The sequence below is a fragment of the Nerophis ophidion genome, linkage group LG01 (genome assembly GCF_033978795.1).
Source record: "Nerophis ophidion isolate RoL-2023_Sa linkage group LG01, RoL_Noph_v1.0, whole genome shotgun sequence".
Taxonomy (NCBI): domain Eukaryota; kingdom Metazoa; phylum Chordata; class Actinopteri; order Syngnathiformes; family Syngnathidae; genus Nerophis; species Nerophis ophidion.
In genome coordinates, this window is record NC_084611.1 from 56,824,566 (window position 1) to 56,846,009 (window position 21,444).

At 46.1% G+C, this 21,444-nt stretch overlaps 1 protein-coding gene across 5 annotated transcripts in view; it reads right to left on the reverse strand.

Annotated features, from left to right (window-relative positions):
* LOC133557422 (VPS10 domain-containing receptor SorCS1) overlaps positions 1-21,444 on the reverse strand; it is a 415,482-nt gene that overhangs the window by 49,200 nt on the left and 344,838 nt on the right. The window lies entirely within an intron of this gene.

Below are 21,444 nucleotides of genomic sequence, written 5' to 3' on the forward strand. Positions count from 1 at the left end.
TGCATTCGCGGTTTTCCGTAGTCTTCCCTCAACAGCCAGGTAATACAAAGCACACACTACCTTTTTTAATCACATCCTTGGGAGCTCGCATTCTCGTTGACTCTCCTTCGACAAATGGACAAAGAGGCTAGTGTATCCCAAAAATACAAAAGACAGGCGGAAGTAGAACAAAAAGTGTCTTAATTACTCAAGACAGAGATAAAGAGCAACACCAAAGTAGATAACAAAAAACTACGGTGCATAAAAAGAACAAAAGATTGCACCGCGAAAATCACAGCAACAGGTAAAATACGATAAACAAAAACAGCGTAGTGACCTGAGCCGGGAGGAAGACTATACAGGGCAGCAAGGCAGAGGGTCTTATTGAAAAACAGAAATCGGCGAGAAGAATCCAGAGCATGAACCCGAAGTCCTGTGTCCATGAGGAGTAATCAGCAAGTGCCTTCCTGCCCGTACAGGTGTGGTTAATTAGGCCAGTTAATGAGGTAGTCACTATGAGGTCGGTTGCACCTTCACCGCTCCACCTGGTTGCTATTTACTGCCCTTCTAGGACTTATTCAGACTTTATCAACAAATTATCTGGATTTCTTGCTGACTTAGTGATGTATGTAGATAATCTAATTATCACGGGCGACTTTAAGTTCAGTTAAAGTTAACGTCTTTAAAGTTAAAGTACCAATGATTGCCACACACACACACTAGCTGTGGTGAAACTTGTCCTCTGCATTCGACCCATCCCCTTGTTCACCCCCAGGGAGGTGAGGGGAGCAGTGGGCAGGCAGCAGTGGGCAGGCAGCAGTGGGCAGGCAGCAGCGGCGCCGCGCCCAGGAATTTTTTGGGGTGATTTAACCCCCAATTCCAACCCTTGATGCTGAGTGCCAAGCAGGGAGGTAATGGGTCCCATTTTTATAGTCTTTGGTAGGACTCGGCCGGGGTTTGAACTCACAACTTACCGATCTCAGGGCGGACACTCTAACCACTAAGCCACTGAGTAGGTCATTTACACACATATGCAATCGACAGTTGTGGTCTTACACAAATAATACATGAACCTATGCAGCGTAACGGTAATACGATTATTTTAGTCCTGGTTAGGGGTATCCGCGCCTCTAAAGTTATAGTAAGTAATGTCCGATCACTACCTCATAAAATTTGAAGCTCGGACCCATTGTCAACAAATTGTTAATAACCAATGCTTTAGCAGCCATAACATTAATGCAGCTACAACTACAACTCAGCAACTACGCCTATGATTGCCGACTGCACAAGTCTCGCCGTCAACCGTCACAAAGTGCATGCGTAGGGACTTGCACATATGTAACAAGTAATCCCATTTTATAAGACCTGAAAAAGTTAATGATGCACACCTTTAGATGTGACAACATTGATTGTACAATTGTGAAAAGAATTGAAAATAAGTTGACTTCGTCTTGATGAACGGCAGCCTTTATTCAATTACAGTCGCGATCAAAAAGGTTACATGAATTTGTAAAGAACATAATGTCATGGCTGTCTTGAGTTTCCAATTATTTCTACAACTCTTTTTTTTTGTGATAAAGTGATTGTAGCACATACTTATTGGTCACAAAAAAACATTCATGAAGTTTGGTTCTTTTGTGAATTTATTACGGGTCTACTGAAAATGTGATCAAATCTGCTGCGTCAAAAGTATACATTGAGCAATGTTAATATTTGGTTACATGTCCCTTGGCAAGTTTCACTGGAATAAGGCGCTTTTGGTAGTCATCCACAAGCTTCTGGTTGAATTTTTGACCACCCTTCTTGACAAAATTGGTGCAGTTCAATTAAATCTGACATGGACTTGTTTCTTCAGCATTGTTCACACGTTTAAGTCAGGATTTAGGGAAGGCCATTCTAAAACCTTCATTCTAGCCTGATTTAGCCATTCCTTTACCACTTTTGACGTGTGTTTGGGGTCATTGTCCTGTTGGAACACCCAATTGCGCCCAAGACCCAGCTAAACAGGCCCAGAGCATAATACTACGACGACCATGCTTGACGGTAGGCTTGGTGTTCCTGGGGTTAAAGGCCTCACCTTTTCTTTTCCAAACATATTGCTGGGTATTGTGTTCAAACAGCTCAATTTTTGTTTCATCTGACAACAGAACTTTCCTCCAGAAGATCTTATCTTTATCCATGTCCATGCCAGATCAAACAAAAATTGAGCTGTTTTGGAGGGTAAAAGGTGAGGCCTTTAATCCCAGGAACACCATTGCTACCGTCAAGCATGGTGGTGGTAGTATTATGCTCTGGGCCTGTTTTGCTGCCAATGATACTGGTGCTTTAAATGGGACAATGAAAAATGAGGATTACCTAGTATTTGTCACACCTGGGTGAAGTCTTGTCTGGGTTTCGTCTGGTTTCATGTTTTTTCATTTCCTGTTTTATTTTGAAATGCTGACTCTGCCTCTCATTTCAGATCACTTGCCCTTCCTCTTGTTTCACTGGTCTGACGTCCTTCCTGATTGCCTGATTGTGCCCACCTGTGTCACCCTCCCTCATGTGTATAAATGTCTCGCCCTCCTCATGTCCTGTGCCAGAGTGTTTCGTATCTTTTGTGCGTACATCCAGCATTCCATGTCCACAGTCATTGCCACGTTTTTGTACCCTTTTGATCCACGGGACTTTATTTGTTTGTAAACCTTTTTGTCAGGTAAGATTAGCTTCTTAGCATTGCCTCCGTTGGAGCGCTTTTTGTTGTATTTTGCATTTGGTATTCTTAGCACCTTTTTTCCCTCTGCTGCTGGAGAGTTTTGAGTTTATTGAGATTTTTGTTAGTTTAGAGGTTAGGTAAGCTCTGTTTTGATAGCCTGTTTAGTTTCTCCCCTTTTGGACCCTTTCCCTTATCCAAATAAATATATTTTCTTAAAATCCTGCATCTGTGTTCAGAGTCCTGTTCTGGCCGTGACAGTACACTCTGGCCAGTATGGATACAGCAGGATTGAAGCAACGGGCTGCGGCGCTTCACGCGCAGGAATCCCGCCTCTCCGCTGATGAGGAGCAAGTGGCACTTTTGGACCAGAGAATCCAGGGAATCGCTCAAACCCAGGAAGACTTCAGGACCGCTGTTACCACCCAGGTGGGCCAACTTGCGGAACAGGTGCAACTTCTGCTCACTCAAATGACCAGGCCTGGTCCCGCACCCCCTGTCCCTGAGCCACAGCCAGCCACCATGATTCAGGTACCCTCCATCATTCATAGTGGAGTGGGAGCCCAATTGGCCACCCCTGAACACTTTGCGGGCGAACCCGGACAATGTAAAGAATTTATCATTGACTGCGAGATGCATTTTGAACTTTCGCCCCACGCATTTCCCACCGATCGTGCTAAAGTGTCGTTCATGATCTCCTATCTGGCTGGGAGAGCAAGGAAGTTGGCCATGGCCGAGTGGTCCAGGGCCTCTCACCTATGCAGCTCACTCAGAGACTTCACAGCGACTCTCCTAAAGACATTTGATCCTGTCTCTTCCGAGCGCGAAAGGGCTAGAAAGCTCAGCAGGATTCGTCAGGGGAGAGAATCAGCCTTAGATCACACAATTTGTTTTCGAACCCTGGCTGCAGAGAGCGGATGGAACTCTACAGCACTCTATGACTTCTTCCTTAAGGGACTGGCCGACCCTGTTCATGAGCGACTCCTACCCATAGAACTACCTGCGAACCTGGACGACCACGTCGCCCTCGCCATCCTGACAGACCAAAGACTACGGGAGTTAAAATTTCTCCAAGGAGGCCGTCCGGATCAAGATCACCAGTCTCAGTTTTCCCTCACCACCAGTTGTGCTCCAGGTCCTCAAACAGTACGGCTACACCATCCCCTGCCTGAAAGCGGCGACAACCCCATGCAGTTGGGCCGGGCACGACTCCCTTTGGCAGAGCGCCAGCGTCGCCTCAAGGAGGGTCGATGTTTCTATTGCGGGGAGGTGGGCCATCTTGTGGCCGCCTGCCTTTCCAAGTTAACCCAGGTGAGGGATCAGAATCCGGCCTCAAGAGCTACCTCGTGTGCCTTGACACCAATTAAGGTAACCAATGACTCAATCAGTATAGTATTAGATGTCTTAATTGACTCTGGGGCTGATGAGAACTTGATGGACTGGGGTTTAGCCAAGAAATTGGGAGTGAAAACAAGGGTCATCACACGACCCCTTAAGGCTAATGCCCTTAATGGTAGCGCTTTATTCACAATCACCCATATCACAGAACCCGTAGCCATAGACATTGATAACCACCACGAACTATTGAACTTTTTTTTGTTTCACTCACCAGCATGCACGCTGGTACTCGGACATCCATGGCTCGTTTCCCAAAACCCCCACATAGACTGGCCCACAGGGAAAATCAGGGTCTGGGGAAGGAACTGTGTGGGGAAGTGCATGAGTGTTAGTGCTCCAGCAAGAACGAATATCCACTCTGTTTCTGCTCATTTTGCCACAGAACTACAGCACCCAGATTTGACTTCTGTACCTCCATGCTACAACCACCTGAAGGAGGTCTTTAGTAAGGCAAGAGCTACATCGCTCCCACCACACCGCCCTTACGATTGCGCTATAGACCTCATTCCCGGATCTACCATCCCCAAGGGGCGTCTTTACTCTGTTTCAGGTCCCGAGAGACAGGCCATGAAAGATTACATAGAATCTTCACTTAAGGCGGGACTCATCCGTCCCTCATCGTCACCTGCTGGAGCAGGGTTCTTCTTTGTAGACAAGAAAGACGGGACCCTGCGACCATGTATAGACTATAGTCCCCTCAACGACATAACAATAAAAAATCGGTACCCTCTTCCACTAATGTCGTCAGTTTTCGATCAGCTCCAGCAGGCCAAAGTTTTTACCAAGCTTGACCTACGCAATGCTTACCACCTCATTCGCATTAGGGAGGGTGATGAGAGGAAAACCGGATTTAACACCCCTAGTGGCCACTATGAATACCTAGTAATGCCTTTTGGTCTCACTAATGCCCCTGCCATATTTCAGGCCTTGATTAATGATGTACTCAGAGACTTTTTGGACCATTTTGTTTTCGTCTATCTTGATGACATATTAATTTATTCCGACAATCTGGACATTCACAGGCACCATGTCAGCCAGGTTTTGCAACGGCTTCTGGAAAACCACCTGTATGTAAAAGCTGAAAAATGCAAATTCCATGCCGACACCATTTCCTTCCTGGGCTTCATTGTAGCCCCTGGAAGAGTCCAAATGGATCCGGCTAAAGTTAGCGCGGTGGCCAACTGGCCAACACCTGATAATCGTAAGAAGGTTCAGCAATTCCTCGGTTTTGCTAACTTCTACAGATGATTTATCAGAGGCTTTAGCGCGATAGCTTCCCCTCTCCATGCTCTGACTTCTCCACAGGTGCGCTTCTACTGGTCTCCGGAGGCAGAGAGGGCCTTCCATGATCTCAAGCACCGCTTCACGACTGCACCCATCCTCACGCTGCCAGATCCACAACGCCAATTTGTGGTCGAGGTGGACGCATCGAACGAGGGAATTGGTGGGGTTTTATCCCAAAGACTGGAGGCAGATGGTAAGACCCACCCCTGCGCTTTTCTGTCTTGCCGGTTGAGCCCTGCGGAACGGAACTATGATGTTGGCAACAAGGAACTCCTGGTGGTTAAGGTAGCGCTTGAAGAGTGGCGACATTGGTTAGAGGGGGCACAACATCCTTTCATAGTTTGGACTGACCACAAGAATCTGGAGTATATTCGACAAGCCAAGAGACTGAATTCACGTCAGGCCAGGTGGACATTGTTTTTCAACTGTTTTAACTTCATGTTGTCTTACAGGCCGGGGTCCCGCAATGTCAAGTCAGACGCTTTGTCACGCCTCTACGACCCCGAGCCTGTTGCCAAGGTACCAGAGCCCATCCTTCCACTGAACTGTGTGGTTGGAGCGGTCACTTGGCAGATAGAACAGGAAGTAAGGCATGCTAACAGTGAGACCCCACCACATAGTGGGTGCCCAGAAAATCGCTTGTTTGTCCCTGTCAATCTGCGCCCACAGGTGATCCATTGGGCTCACACCTTGCTGCTTACCTGTCATCCTGGAGTCCGGAAAACTATGTTTACCATCTCACAGCGGTTCTGGTGCCCATCCATGGAGGCGGGGGTCCGGGAGTACATCGAGGCGTGTCCGGTCTGCGCTCGCAATAAAACATCCTCCGGGTCACGTGTTGGACTTCTACAGCCTCTGCCCATCCCCTTCAGACCATGGACGAACATCTCTAGGGACTTCGTCACGGGCCTCCCGGTCTCAAGAGGTAACACCACAGTGCTCACCGTGGTCGACCGATTTTCCAAGATGACTCATTTTATTGCCTTGCCAAAGTTAGCCACAGCCAAAGAGACTGCACAGATATTAATGCAGCATGTTTTTAGAATTCATGGGTATCCCACAGACATTGTATCCGACCGGGGGCCCCAATTTATCTCACGGTTCTGGAGGGAGTTCTGCAGACTCATCGGAGCTACAGCCAGCCTGACATCAGGATACCACCCGGAGTCAAACGGCCAGACCGAGTACCTGAACCAACAATTGGAAACCGGACTCCGATGCCTCGTGTCCCAGAACCCAACAACGTGGAGTTCCCACCTGGTCTGGGTGGAATATGCCCATAACTCTTTGCCCACCTCTGCCACTAGCTTCTCCCCCTTCAAGTGTGTCTACGGCTACCAACCGCCAATGTTCCCAGACTCTGAACCTGAGGTTTCCGTGCCTTCAGCCCACGCCCTGGTGCGCAGATGCCGTCGCATCTGGCTTGCGGCCCGAAAAGTGCTCTCTCGCCAAGGAGATCGGGTCAAGAAAGCAGCCGACCGAAAACGCCGCCCAGCACCTGATTACCAACCAGGAGAGAGAGTATGGCTATCCTCCAAAGACCTGCACCTCAAGGTACCCTCTAAGAAATTGGCGCCAAGATTTGTGGGACCCTTCCCCATCTCCAAGGTCATCGGCCCTGCAGCAGTACGCCTACGTCTACCCAGGTCACTCCGTGTCCACCCGACCTTCCACGTCAGCCAAGTCAAGCCAGCCAAAGAGAACCCTATGGTGTCCCCCCCCCGCCGCTCAAAGCAGCAGATGGAGGCCTTCTATACCGGGTCAAGAGACTGTTAGCGATACGTAAAAGAGGTTGAGGAAGACAGTTTTTGGTGGATTGGGAGGGGTACGGTCCTGAAGAAAGAGAGTGGGTACCCCAACGGAACATTAATGACCCCTTCCTGATCGAGGACTTATATAGAGTCCACCCTTAGGTCCCTGGGCCGTCAGGAGTCGGCCCTAGAAGGAGGGGTTCTGTCACACCTGGGTGAAGTCTTGTCTGGGTTTCGTCTGGTTTCATGTTTTTTCATTTCCTGTTTTATTTTGAAATGCTGACTCTGCCTCTCGTTTCAGATCACTTGCCCTTCCTCTTGTTTCACTGGTCTGACGTCCTTCCTGATTGCCTGATTGTGCCCACCTGTGTCACCCTCCCTCATGTATATAAATGTCTCGCCCTCCTCATGTCCTGTGCCAGAGTGTTTCGTATCTTTTGTGCGTACCTCCAGCATTCCATGTCCACAGTCATTGCCACGTTTTTGTACCCATTTGATCCACGGGACTTTATTTGTTTGTAAACCTTTTTGTCAGGTAAGATTAGCTTCTTAGTAGCATTGCCTCCGTTGGAGCGCTTTTTGTTGTATTTTGCATTTGGTATTCTTAGCCCCTTTTTTCCCTCCGCTGCTGGAGCGTTTTGAGTTTATTGAGATTTTTGTTAGTTTAGAGGTTAGGTAAGCTCTGTTTTGATAGCCTGTTTAGTTTTTCCCCTTTTGGACCCTTTCCCTTATCCAAATAAATATATTTTCTTAAAATCCTGCATCTGTGTTCAGAGTCCTGTTCTGGCCGTGACAGTATTATGCTCTGCTCTGTTCCTATATTCCCAATAAAAGCATTGCTTCATCCTGCCTGTGCTATCAAAATAAGAGTTTCAGAAAGCTGCCGTGCACAAGCTACCAAGTTACACGAGTTTGCCGCCAATGTATTTCTTGTAAAGTGTATAAATCGAGTATGGAAGCTGGGAATGATAAAAAAACAAACCCTTTCATGTGGTATTGGACAGAAAGGAGGATTTGTTTTTCTACTTCCTTTGAAAATCCCGACATTATCATCACTTCTGTCTGATTCCAATCATCAGAATCAGGTAAAACACTAACTCATATTAATGAAAAAAATGAATTTATATGTGCTAAACATGCGTGTATTATCATTAAACACATTTAATTTGTTAACAAAAATTCTCTTTAATAAAAAAATAAATATAAATTATCTGTATGAATGAGGTAGAGCCCCTCAACTTGGTCAATTGAAAAGTAGCTCATCCACAGAAAAATGGTTGGCATCCCTGGCCTTGACACATCTAGATGATAAAACTTCACAAATGTGTGAGGTGTAGCCCAGATCGCTAGAGAACTTTCTGAGCGATTTTTTTTTTTTGTCCTGTCCAGCTTCTCAGGCACATCATATAGTTGATGTAAATGCCCATATCGGCTGTTCAGATTTACTTTACAAAAGAGAAGTGTAGGATACTTCTCTTGCTGTCCCACTTGAATTTGACTTTATTAAATGTATTTATATTATCATTTGGTGCAGCCGGGCCGGAGCAGGAGGGGACAGAAAGAGAAAAAAAGGAAGACAGAGGGGGAAACCGTGGGGATAAGAGGGGGATTAGACAGAGAGACAAAAACAACAGCAAATACAACAATAACAACAATAGAACAACACCAGCACATACATAATATGTACAAATATGATCGTAAAAGTGATAGCAAATAAGCAGTTAGTGAAATAAATAATTTAGTAAAAAGACAATGAGCATTTTTACACTAAAACTGGAACAATACAAATACCAATAGAAAAAGCGCTATTGATCATGAACAAAACCAATAGTTTACCTCCACTATCAACAATAAAGTTGTTCAAATGCAATGATACGTATACATAATAATAGCTAGAAAGATTTAAAAAAAAAAAATAGACAAATGAAAAAAAAAAAAGAAGGAATACCGAAAGATGAAAGGGAAGAGAGAGAGGCAACCTATATTAATCTTGTAGATTGTTATAGTAACAATGGTCTAATATGCCTTGTGTTACCCAGTTTACCCTAGGGCAACAACGCTGATATATGTTTGATGAAACATGATTATGTGCATGAGTGTATGTATGTATATGTACTTGTATATGAACAGAATGTGTATATGAATGTTTGCACAGTAAATGTATATGTACAGTATATGTATGTTTGTTCGTACAGTGAATGTATATGTACAGTATATGTATGTTTGTACCGTGAATGTGCGCGTGGATGGACGGACTTGTGGTATGTAGATATGTAATGTATTTGTGTATGTATGTGGGAGTGTAGGTACCAATGTATGGACGTTTGTATGTATGAGTAACGGTGTGTGTGTGTTAGTATATGTGTGTTTGTACGTACGATATATTTGACCCCCAGTGTGCGTGGGAGCCAGAGTGCGGACCCAGCCGCCCAGAGAGCCCAACCCAAACAGCAGGTGTGGCGCCCAGGGAACCACGGACCACCCGCCCCACGCAGCAAGGCCGGCCGGCGGCGGGATCCCCAGAGCCCGGCCCGCCGCGCCGCCCGGAAGAGTCGGCAGCAGGCCGCAGACAGACGCGCCCGGCAGAGGACAGGGCACGAGAGAAGCAGCGGACGGCCAGACCCCAAGCCAGCGAGAGAGAACCCCCCACACGGGAAGAAAGACGGGACGCCCCACCCGGGGAAACCCAGAGACTCCCCGCAGCCGGACGGGAAGACTGCCCCCTCCCCACCAGCACCCGGGGAGCACGGCGCGGCCCACACCAGGCCACCCCACCCGAACCGGCCGCCACAGGACCACCCAGCGCAGGGCCGCGGGGACCACCCACCCCACCCGCAGGGACCCCAACAATGGAGATGGAACAACCAGCAACCGCCCTTTCGAAGTCCCCCCCTGAGGGAGGGGAGAAAATGAAAAAAAAAAAAAAATAAAACAAACAAAAAAAAGTTAATTATATATATACATATACACATACATACACACACATACACGTACATATATATATATATATATATAAATATATATATATATATATACATATACATACCCACACATATACATACATATACACACATACATACACATCCATACACATATACACACATAAATACACACACATACACACATACATACATATATGTATATATACACATACATACACACATACACATACATACACACACACATACATATATATATACACACACATACATACATATGCATACATACACATATATACATACACACATATACACAAATATATACATACATGCACACATACACATATATACATACACATACATACATATATATACCCACATACATACACACATATACACACATATATATACATACATTCACACATACACATATGTGCATACATACATACATACATATACACACTGAGCGATCTTGTCCCCACTACTCACGGAATGCACTATCAAACCTGGAGTGGTTTTCTCCCCCTTACAAGTATAGGCCAGCAAGATGGCCTCCAAAATCCAGTGAGAAAGTGGCTTTCCTCTTTGAGGTGAGACCCATGACACAAATAGCTGAACCACTCTTCTGAGCCAAAGACAATATATTTGATGTTCAAACTGATTATAATTTTTGCAAATGCAACAAATTTAGGGTTTTCAACATCTACGGTCCATAATATCATCAAAAGGTTCAGAGAATCTGGAGAAATCACTCCACGTAAGCGGCATGGCCAGAAACCAACATTGAATGACCGTGACCTTTGATCCCTCAGACGCCACTGTTTCAAAAACTGACAACAATCTCGAAAGGATATCACCACATGGGCTGAAGAACACTTCAGAAAACCAATGTCACTAAATACAGTTTTTGTCTACGTTCTGTAAGTGCAAGTTAAAGCTTTACTATGCAAAGCGAAAGCCATTTATCAACAACATCCAGAAACGCCGCCGGCTTCTCTGGGCTCGAGATCATCTAAGATGGACTGATGCAAAGTGGAAAAGTGTTCTGTGGTCTGAAGAGTCCACATTTTAAATTGTTTTTGGAAATATTAGACATCGTGCCATCCGGACCAAAGGGGAAGCGAACCATCCAGACTCTTATCGACGCAAAGTTCAAAAGCCAGCATCTGTGATGGTATAGGGGTGCATTATTGCCCAAGGCATGGGTAACTTACACATCTGTGAAGGCACCATTAATGCTGAAAGGTACATACAGGTTTTGGAACAACATATGCTTACATCCAAGCGCAGTCTTTTTCATGGACGCCCCTGCTTATTTCAGCAAGACAATGCCAAGCCACATTCAGCACGTGTTACAACAGCGTGGCTTTGTAAAAAAAGAGCGCGGGTACTTTCCTGGCCCGCCTGCAGTCCAGACCTGTCTGCCATCGAAAATGTGTGGCGCATTATGAAGCGTAAAATACGACAGCGGATACCCCGGACTGTTGAACGACTGAATTTCTACATAAAACAAGAGCGGGAAAGAATTCCACTTTCAACGCTTCAACGATTAGTTTCCTCAGTTCCCAAACGTTTATTGAATGTTGTTAAAAGAAAAGGTGATGTAACACAGTGGTCAACATGCCCTTTCCCAACTACTTTGGCACGTGTTGCAGCCATGAAATTCAAATTATTATTTGCCAACAAAAAAAATGTTTATGAGTTTGAACATCAAACATTTTGTCTTTGTAGTGCATTCAATTGAATATGGGTTTAAAATGATTTGCAAATCATTGTATTCCGTTTATATTTACATCCAACACAATTTACCAACTCATTTGGAAACGGGGTTTGTACAAGGAACGCGTGAAAGTTGCTCTTGCACTCTGTATGTCATGATCAGGCAAACTTGCAGTAATTAAACTCTACATACCACACGGACCAGGTCTTAAGTGCTACCCCCAATTGTGGTAGACTTCCTCTCTCGCCTGAGAAAGGAAATCTCTGCGAGCAGGAAGAGGCCAGTATTCCCTGTCCAGAACTTACACAATCTCGGCAAGCCACGGTTTGTATGGCCATCTGGGTGTGACCGAATCATTGACAGGTCCTTTTCACTGAAGGGGGGGGGACATGTGGAGAGGGGCGTGTTCCACGCGTCCCCTGCGGGCGGGGTGTGTGCAGGGGCCGGCCATGAAGCAGCCAACAGGTCAATCGGGTCATGGTCCGTTTCTATTGGCCAGGCATCCAGGCAGACATACGCCGCTGGTGTGCTGCCTGTCTGGATTGCCAGCTGGTAAACCCGGCGGCCGTCCCGAAGGCCCCTTTGCGCCCATTATCACTTATGGAGGTCCCGTTCGAAAGAATTGGGATGGACCTCATCGGACCATTTAACCCAAGCACACGGGGATATCGCTTTGTGTTAGTTCTGGTGGATTACGCAACGCGGTATCCCGAAGCAGTGCCGCTGCGCTCCATCTCTGCCAAGAGTGTGGCGCAAGCACTCTTCACGGTCATCTCCCGCGTCGGAATCCCGAAAGAGATTTTGACAGACCAAGGCACGTCCTTTATGTCACGCACGGTAAAGGAACTGTACGGGTTATTGGGGTTTAAAGCGATCTGCACCAGTGTATACCACCCACAAACTGACGGGCTGGTGGAACGGTTTAATAAAACGTTGAAAACCATGATCCGTAAGTTCACGCACGAGGACAAACCTAATTGGGATAAATGGCTGGATCCCCTAATGTTTGCAATGCGGGAGGCCCCCCAGACCTCTACCGGTTTGGCACCGTTCGAGTTGTTATACGGCAGGAAGCCGCGTGGCGTATTGGACCTAATTAAAGAAAGCTGGGAGGAAGGTTCAAGCCGCAGTAAAAACAAAATACAATACGTTATGGCCTGCGAGCAAAACTCCACCAGGTGGGGCACTTGTCACGCAAAAATTTGCTCCGCGCCCAGCAAGGGCAACAGCGTACGTACAACAAGGGAACCTTGCTTAGAAAATTTCCATCCATCCATCCATTTCTACCGCTTATTCCCTTACGGGGTCGCGGGGGGCGCTGGCGCCTATCTCATTCACCGGGAGAAAAAATACTTGTACTACTCCCAACTTCCAGCTCATAATTACTAGCAAAGTGGCAAGGACCCTCTGAGGTTACACGGCAGGTAAATGATGTGGACTACGAGGTTCGGCGCTCGGTCCGAGGTGGAGGCTTACAAATTTACCATGTAAACCTACTAAAAGCATGGAGGGAGGCCGAGCCTGTCTCTATGGTGACGGTAGTGAGAGAGGAGGAGGAGTTGGGGCCAGAGATCCCGCACTCTGCCTCTACTTCTCCTCTTCCCTATGATGACCAGCTCACATTGGCTCAAAGGGCGGAGGTGGCTGAGTTACAGCGGCGCTATGCAGATGTGTTCTCCTCGAGGCCCGGGCGCACGGATATCATCCAACATCATATTGAGACCAGCCCGGGGATTACGGTGCGGTCTCGGCCATACAGGCTTCCCGAGCACAAACGCAAAATAGTTCGGGACGAATTAAAAACCATGCTGGAGTTAGGAGTAAAAGAAGAATCCCACAGTGTGTGGTGCAGCTCTATTATTCTTGTAGGGAAGAAGGATGGGTCTGTACGGTTCTGTGTGGATTACCGCAAGGTGAATGAGTTGTCACGTTTTGACGCGTACCCAATGCCTCGGGTCGACGATCTTCTGGATCGGCTGGGCACTGCTCGTTTTTTCATGACACTGGATTTAACCAAAGGCTGCTGGCAGATTCCCTTATCACCAGAGTCCCGGGAAAAATCGGCCTTCTCCACTCCGGAAGGTTTATACCAGTTTGTGACGCTCCCGTTCGGGTTGTTCGGTGCGCCTGCCACGTTCCAGCGCCTCATGGACCGGGTGCTGCGACCCCACGCTGCATACGCGGCTGCCTACCTGGATGATGTTATCATCCAGAGTAGCAGCTGGGAAGATCACCTGCGGCGGGTGGGGGCGGTGCTCGAGTCCTTGAGGCGGGTGGGGCTCACCGCCAACCCGGCGAAGTGTGCGGTTGGCCGGAGGGAGGTACATTATCTGGGGTACCACTTGGGGGGGAAGGCTGCAGCCACAGGTTGACAACACGGCGGCAATTGCGGCCTGTCCACCCCCCAAGACTAAAAAACAGGTGAGGCAGTTTTTGGGACTGGTGGGCTACTACCGTCGGACCTCACCCGAAAGGGTGCTCCAGACCTGGTCCAGTGGACGGAGCACTGTGACGGGTACACAGACACAGTTCTGCAACCATCCATCCATTTTTTACCGCTTATTCCCTTCTGGGTCGCGGGGGGCGCTGGAGCCTATCTCAGCTACAATCGGGCGGAAGGCAGCGTACACCCTGGACAAGTCGCCAGCTCATCGCAGGGCCAACACAGATAGACAGACAACATTCACACTCACACACTAGGGCCAATTTTAGTGTTGCCAATCAACCTATCCCCAGGTGCATGTCTTTGGAATTGGGAGGTACCCGGAGGGAACCCACGCAATTAAGGGGAGGACATGCAAACTCCACACAGAAGGATCCCGAGCCCGGGATTGAACCCAGGACTACTTAGGACCTTCGTATTGTGGTCAACCATGCTGCCCCAGTTCTGCAACCGAGCTTAGAAAAGCGAGCGAGCATATCAAGTAATCGTCTAAGCATGACAATTGTCTGACTCATTTGCTGCGCAATAGCTGCAGGAACGCCTCTACACTCTTGCTGAACAGCCTCAATGCTAACGACAGTTCGAATGCAATAGTCTGATACTCGTAAGCTGTGCCTTGGGCTTACCTCTCAGACTCTTCCCGTATTTTGGGGTAAACCGGAATGTGGAAGAATGTCTTTGACAGGTCGGATGTTGTGAACCGATCGGCCATCTGAATGGAACGGCATAGAACTTTGTGTGTCAACATTCTGAAACTGTACCTCCATAAGGGTTTGTTTAACCCTCAAAGATCCACAACGGGCAAAAGGGATGCTCTTTCTTTCTTTGGAACAAGAAAGTAGCCGGAATAGAAGCCCTGATGGATGCCCTCTTGTGGAATGGCTCTGATTGCTTGTTTGCTCAAGAGGGATGTCATTTCAGCTTGTATAACCTCTTGTACTCCTGAAGTTAACACATCATTAAAAGCAGGTGGTTTCTGTCTAATGTAATAGTTGATAGGACACACCGATCTATTCTTCATGCAAGCCATTGCCATTGTTATGGCACACATGCAGTCTGCTTCTCCCTCCTCAGCAGAAGCACCTAGAGGCGCCGCTGCAAGCAGGGCAGGACACGCCCCGCACGTGCCGCGCAGACCGCAGCTACGCGCCTCCACAGCTGGCGGCAATCATCAATCAACGCACCTGGTCTTGACGAGAGGCAGCAGCATAAAGGCTCACTCCACTGACTACTTCATGCCTGAACAAAGCTCTGATTCAGTAAGTTTCACATCTCTGGCTCCTCACCTGTGTCGCTCTCTTTCTAGCTCGCGTTCTCTCCCTCGTGCACAGTCCGTATCTGTCCTTGTCGTCTCCTGTTCCCACAGTACCTCCGTATCTCTTCAGTGAGCTGTGCGTCTCTCCCCCCGGACTCTGACTGCCTTCCTCGACCCTTGACCCCTGCACTTGGACCTGGATTTCTGGATGTCTCTCTCCTGCCCCCCCCCCCACGGACCTCGCTCGGATTTCTGACCTCTTATGCCTCATCCCTCTGGACTCGTTTTCAACCACAATCAACACACACAACAACCTCTGTTAACTTACATTTGGTTAACTTCCACACATAGCCTTGCACCCACACACATAGTAGCCTACACACCCCACATACTCATCAAGCTCAAATAAAACCCATTGAGCTAGACATCCTGCTGTCGTGCCGTCTCCTTCCCCTTTATATTATGTAACAGCCATGCTCGCGCAAACTAAAACTCGCGCGGGTGCCTCATGTACCTGTACACACCCCCACTGTCAAGTCGCTGACCAAGACAGAACACAACCGTGGGCCACTTGTAACAGGTACTTCAGCTAGTTTAGTAGAAGTTCTCAATATTGGGCTAATCAGAAGTCTATATTACGACTCGGAGAGAGTAGGACAGACACAATTAAATGCTTGCAATGATACTGGTGTGATTTAAGTATGTACACTGCAACAAATAGTGGACAGACATTGACAGGAATGGCCATTCAAAACAAAAACAAAAAAAACAGAAAGGAATCTCAACAAACAATGTTGGTTTAGTTCATTGATTAAGAGTTCAGGTAATTCATAAAAGGTAGTATAAAAAGTTCTTAAAGTTCATAGGAGTCATATGAGACTGATCGCAGTCCAAATGCGCTTTCGCAGTTCATACAGCCAGGCGGGTTGGGGTTGTGGATATGGCAGTTTGTAGTAAGAGTTCAGTTTATGGGTAGGGTGTGTATAATCTAGTGCAGTGGTTCCCAAAGTGGGCGGTACCGCCCCCCTGGGGGCGGTGGAAAGATCTGGGGGGGGCGGTGAGGAAGAAGGGGGCGGTAGGGGGGCGGCAGTCCGAAGTCGAAGTCAGAAGTTCGAACGTTTGTTTGACGATTTGTACACAACACGTGCAGCAGGACGAGTCAGTGGACGACGCATCAGGGTCCGGTTACCACACGCCAAGTTACAGTTATTCAAACGAAACATAGCTCGCCATGCACTCTACCAGTTCCCAAGCCTCTCTGAATTGGATAAGGAAAAAGGCATACCAGACGATGACCTTCAAGTGTATTGTACACACCTGGATGAACTGCACAGAGACATGTCTGAGAGATTTGAGGACATTTTATTGCTTGAAATACCAGACTGGGTGATCAATCCATTCCTAAATTTCGACGGTGAAGAAACTGGAGTGGCAGAGGAAGAACTGATTTCAATTCAAAATGACATTGAGCTAAGGCCAAAGTTCAAAAAGTCATATCAAGATTTTTGGTTACAAAAAAAAAATCTCTGACTGCTGTCGAGTGCTGTGGAACAGGGTCAATATGTACTTTATTGCCTTCCCAACATCATATTTAGTAGAACGGGGCTTCAGTGCAGTCGCCTTGCTTCTTTCCAAGCAAAGAAACCGACTGAAAATTACTGACCGCGGGGATCTACGACTTCTTCTTAGTGAGTTTCAGCCTGTTGTTGAGAAGCTTATGTCCCTGCACTAAGCACATCCATCCCATTAATATTAAGTGTGAGACAATAAAGGTTACTGGTGGAATGTTTATTTACCATTCTATGTTGCTGAAACAGTTAAAACTGCTAAAAAATAAATTGGTTTACTAAATTGGGTTTTATTTGTGAAATACACATTTGTGTTTAACCTTTCTCTTTTCAAATTGCAGCATACCAAATATCAAGAAAGAGGTGTTTGTTTCCATATGTGTCTGTGGGGGGGGGGCGCTAGGAATTCACTGGGGAGCCAAGGGGGCGCCAGCCTGCAAAAGTTTGGGAACCATTGATCTAGTGCAAAGGGCCGCAGAGTAATGAGGACTCACGCACCTGTCATCACTGCACCTATTTAAGCCTGTAGTTACCAGGCAGTCATCACCCTCTATCACCTCCTACACACCCATGTTATCCATGCTCTCTCTCGGTCCAAGTAAGTTTTTAATGCCATAGTTTGTAAGTTTTGTTTTATGTTTATAGTTCTCCCATTGTGCGAGTTTTTGTTTTCGTAGCCAAGTTTGTTCTCTGCCTTGTGCGCGTCTTTTGTTTGTTGCTTTTTATAGTATAATTAAAAGATGTCTCTGCCTTCACGCCGTGTCCGCTCCAATCGCTTTGCACCACGGGAAAACAAACCGCACCGAAGTCCATGCCTTCACAACCGGCTTCAGATGTCCCCAGGCTTAGCCACCGACCCTGGCAGCCATCTTGGAACGCTGGATAATATAGAGCGCGCGTGTGTTAAGCTCGCAAGATTAAACGTGAAAATAGCGCAGGTGATATGAGGGGATGCTATGAGAGGAAATATGGCTTATTTCCCAACCGTGTTAGGCACTGGGTGAGGTGTGAGCCCCTCCTTGTGGCTCAGCGACACCATGACACTTTGTTTTTTGGTTTTAATTGCAAATCGCCCTCAGCTCTTGACCTGGCTGCTAATGCACAAACTTTGTTTTTATTTTTAACGAGGGTGACAGTGTTTGGTGACTCTGAATGAACTGTGGCTCTGAAACCTCCATTTCTCTGACATGAGGAGAAGGCAGCAGATGTAGTTCACCTTGGGAAACGAGTCCGGCCCGGGGCTACAAAATACAAATTTTGGCCACACTTAGAATGGCTGCTTCTATTTTGCCTCCCCAAGGAGAGAGGCGTGGACTGTAGTTGCTGCCTCTGCAAAAGAGTGTTTATCACGAGGCCTCCAATTCTAGGTATGAGGCTGCTGGTTAACCTCCTTTAGCACTGCTGCTGAAGCGAAGCCAGTTCTATGACTATGATCCAACGAGGGGCCAAAGTCCGTGGCAAGCAGAGGTCAAAGACTTCTCCCTTTTGCAACCAAGTTGCTCTAACCTCTTCAATTTTGCCAAGGATGGACTAAAGAGACCTTGCATCCATGACTGCGATCTTTTGTGCCTCATATAGGCCTGAAAGGTTTGACCACAAGGTCCTCTCAGCTGTAAGAGTGAGTCCCAACACATGGCCACAGCCTTGTACTGCACCACGATTGGGACCACCATCGCTACTCAATTGATGCCGCCATTTGTAACCTCAGCTGCAGGGTCCACCTTGTGGAGGTCCTGAAACAGTGGAGGCATGTCCGAGAGATCATCATTCATTATGTGCATGGAGATTGGTTTCAGTATAACTCAGTTGGTAGAGTGGCCGTGCCAGCAACTTGAGGGTTGCAGGTTCAATCCCCGCTTCTGCCATCCTAGTCACTGCTGTTGTGTCCTTGGGCAAGACACTTTACCCACCTGCTCCCAGTGCCACCCACACTGGTTTAAAAATGTAACTTAGATATTGGGTTTCACTATGTAAAGCGCTTTGAATCACTAGAGAAAAGCGCTGTATAAATATAATTCACTTCACTAAACAAACTCTTGAATGAGAGACCAAATGTCTTCTAAGACAAACTGAAGAACCTTCTATAAAAGAGTCTGTCTTAAGTTTACAATAATTCCTACAACTCTTGTTTTTTTTGGGATAGAGTGATTGGAGCACATACTTGTTGGTCACAAAAAAATTCATGATATTTGGTTATTTTATGAATTTATTATGGGTCTACTGAAAATGTAAGGAAATCTGCTGGGTCAAAAGTAAACATACAGCAATGTTAATATTTGGTTACATGTCCCTTGGCAAGTTTCAATTCAATAAGGCGCTTTTGGTAGCCATCCACAAGCTTCTGGTTGAATTTTTGACCACTCAGCTTAACAAAAATAGTGCAGTTCAGCTAAATTTGTTGGTTTTGTGTAATGGACTTGTTTCTTCAGCTTTGTCCACACGTATAAGTCAGGACTTTGGGAAGGCCATTCTAAAACCTTGATTGTAGCATGATTTAGCCATTCCTTTACCGCCATTGACGTGTGTTGCGGGTCATTGTCCTGTTGGAACATCCAACTGGGCCCAAAACCCAACCTTCGGGCTGATGAGTTTAGGTTGTCCTGAAGAATTTGGAGGTAATCTTCTTTTTTCATTGTCGCATTTACTCTCCGTAAAGCACCAGTTCCATTGGCAGCAAAACAGGCCCAGGGCATATTACTACCACCACCATGCTTGACGGTAGGTGTGGTGTTCCTGGGAATAAAAGCCTCATCTTTTCTCCTCCAAACATATTGCTGGGTATTGTGGCCAAACAGCTAGATTTTTGTTTCATCTGGCCACATAACTGTCCTCCAGAAGATCTTATCTTTGTCCATTTGATGCCAAAGGACATGCAACCAAATATTAACATTGCTGTATGTATACTTGTGACCCAGCAGATTTGGTCACATTTTCTATAGACCCATAATAAATTCATAAAAGAACCAAACTTCATGAATGTTTTTTGTGACCAACAAGAATGTGCTCCAATCACTCTATCAGAAAAAAATAAGAGTTGTAGAAATTATTAGAAACTCAAGACAGCCATGACATTATATCTTTACAAGTGTATGTAAACTTTTGACCAAGACTGTACATACTGTATATACATACAGTATATACTTACATATATATAGTACAGGCCAAAACTTTGGACACACTCATTAAGAGAGTTTTCTTTATTTTCATGACTATTTACATTGTAGATTGTCACTGAAGGCATTCAAACTATGAATGACCAAGTGAGGAGATGTATACTTACCAAAAAAAGGGGAAATTGTTATGATCCGCTCCCCGGAATATGTTCTGTTTGATTCATGGACTCCCTTAGTTCTGTTTCAGCACCCCTGTTTTGTGTCTCCTTGGTTGCCATGGGTGTTGATTGGTTTCAGCTGCCTCTGATATTAGTGTCAAGGATACACACCTGCTGTCAGGCACTAATCAGAGTGCTATTTATTCCCGTTTTCTTTCCGCACTCAGTCTGGCTTCCTAATTTTCTACATGCAACAGTTAATGACGGTTTGATTCCTTTTTTTGTATACTAACTTCCACGCTAGGCTCTTTTGTTTATGCTAGCTTCCATGCTAAGCTCATTTTGTTTACTAGCTCCCATGCTAACCCACCTAGCTTTTGCATTCCGTGCTGTGAGCACGCTTTTGTTTGCTCCCGCCTGATTTATTGCTTGAATAAATCATTTCCTACCTGCACGCCTTGTCCGAAGTCCGTCTGCATCTTGGGAGAACAACTGTGCAATCTACTAATGAAAGTTTCAATCAATCAATCAATCAATAAATCAATACAGAAATAACTGAAAACATGTTTTATATTCCGGTTTCTTCAAAACAGTCACCCTTTGCTCTGATTACTGTTTTGCTCACACGTGGCATTCTCTCCATGAGCCTCAAGAGGTAGTCACCTGAAATGGTTTTCACTTCACAGATGTCATAGTTTTAATGCCTTCAGTGATAATCTACAATGTAACTAGTCATGAAAATAAAGAAAACACATTGAATGAGAAGGTGAGTACTGTATGTCGAAAATAAAATGTCCTTATATTTTCCCATTTTTACGGGAAATTTTGTATTTATTGGAGGGAAAATGTTGACTGGTACGGTATAACATTCCCTCTCACCTTTCATTAAACATGACCGACGTCAAAGTAAACATCTTGACATTGCTTTGAGTTGTTTTTCCATTTTGTTTAGGAAACGTCGGACCGGTTGTGACAGCATCGCTAATGTTGTGGTTAATTACGCACAAAACAACTTCAGGGGATTTCACAAGCATTGTTATTTCTTGTCTCATGATGCGTGTTAGAGGCGACACACTGAACATATACATTGCCCTTGAAATGTTTTATATTTTGTCACGTAAACAAACATAAATAGACTTGATTA